Here is a 1,261-nt window from a genome sequence, read left to right as displayed (position 1 = left end):
AACGAAAATTTTAGAAAAAGAAATAAACGTGTGATTTTACCGGTGAGTGTGTTAAAATATAAGGCACTGAAAGAGAAAGACTCTCCCCGGATACACCAAATACTGAAGTTAATATGATTAATTAAAAACTCTTGTAATACAACGAAACTACAAAACACACACACACATACACAATGAGACACTACGCTTAGAAAAAAAAAGTGGGGTACTAGAAAAAGCAGCTAACTTTCCGCAAATCTTAAGTTAAACTCTTACATAACTAATAAAAGAAAAGAGAAAAAGACGGGAAGGTCACGACTCATCATGTCATTGCAAGAGATAGCGTGAGAGTGGAGGGAGAGAGAGAGAGGAAACATGAGTGTTGAGTGAGGAAAAAATTTTTTTTGAAGAATTTTTTTTTTTTTATAACAAATAAAATGAGTGGAGGCGTCTTTAAAGTAAGAGTTATCCCCTTTGGTCATTCAATTAATCAGTCGTCAGTCACAGGTTTTGATAGTATCCGTCAGAGGGCACTTTACGCTTTGGTAGGTTGTTTATCATTAATCACATGTTTTCATTCTCTCTCTTGTTTTTTCATGTTTTCTTTTTTTATTTTAATTACATTTAATAATTAAAGAACTGTTTTGAATGTATAGTTTTCAGTTAGTTTTTCTTTTTACGTACACACAGTATATGTATGTATTTTTCTGTCAAAATTTTGAAATTCAACAAAGAAGTTTTTTTTTTTGTTGAATTTAAAGTTTTCGTTTTAAGAGCATTTTTAAAAATTTATTTTCTTTACTTCTAACTTTGGTCTGTGTTCTTATATTTTTGTTCTTTTCGACTCCAAACTTTAATGTTGAGTGTTTTATTCATGTTGCTACAGAAAAGAAAAAGAACTTTTTCTTTCTCTTTTATCATTCAAGTTCTAATGCTGTTAATTAACCTGAGGTCCTGTAGACCAGCTGTATTAATTAAGCCTCTTTGACGTGCGCTTTCATTAAGACAATGTAGATATGGGGGAGATTTAACTGTTACTTCTAGCGGTTCGAGCGACTGCGTAGAAGCTTTATTACTTCCTCTAAATCCTAATCAACGAAAAGAGACTAGTGCTTTTTTAAAAACAAAATAGTCAAGATATTGAATGCACATTTAATTCACAATTCGTAATGTTCTCCGGTAGGACATGTATAAAGATTTTAAAGTTTACTACAAGACCCAGAAACTTGTGAGGAGGGTGTAAATAAAGATTGGCGAGGGCGGTGGGGTGCAGTTTAAATCG

At 32.3% G+C, this 1,261-nt stretch overlaps 1 protein-coding gene across 2 annotated transcripts in view; it reads left to right on the top strand.

Annotated features, from left to right (window-relative positions):
- Positions 1-406: 406 nt before the first annotated feature.
- Positions 407-1,261, top strand: part of LOC106872229 (N-acetylglucosamine-6-phosphate deacetylase) — a 165,956-nt gene continuing 165,101 nt past the window's right edge. The window contains exon 1 of one of the 2 annotated variants that reach the window (XM_052973730.1): positions 407-524. The gene's annotated coding sequence lies outside the window, so the exon portion shown is untranslated. The remainder of the gene's footprint in view (positions 525-1,261) is intronic. The other variant, XM_052973729.1, reaches the window with a different exon arrangement.

Source organism: Octopus bimaculoides, chromosome 16 (assembly GCF_001194135.2).
Source record: "Octopus bimaculoides isolate UCB-OBI-ISO-001 chromosome 16, ASM119413v2, whole genome shotgun sequence".
Taxonomy (NCBI): domain Eukaryota; kingdom Metazoa; phylum Mollusca; class Cephalopoda; order Octopoda; family Octopodidae; genus Octopus; species Octopus bimaculoides.
The sequence above is the reverse complement of the archived record's forward strand: the minus strand, read 5'-3'. Positions and strand labels throughout refer to the sequence as shown.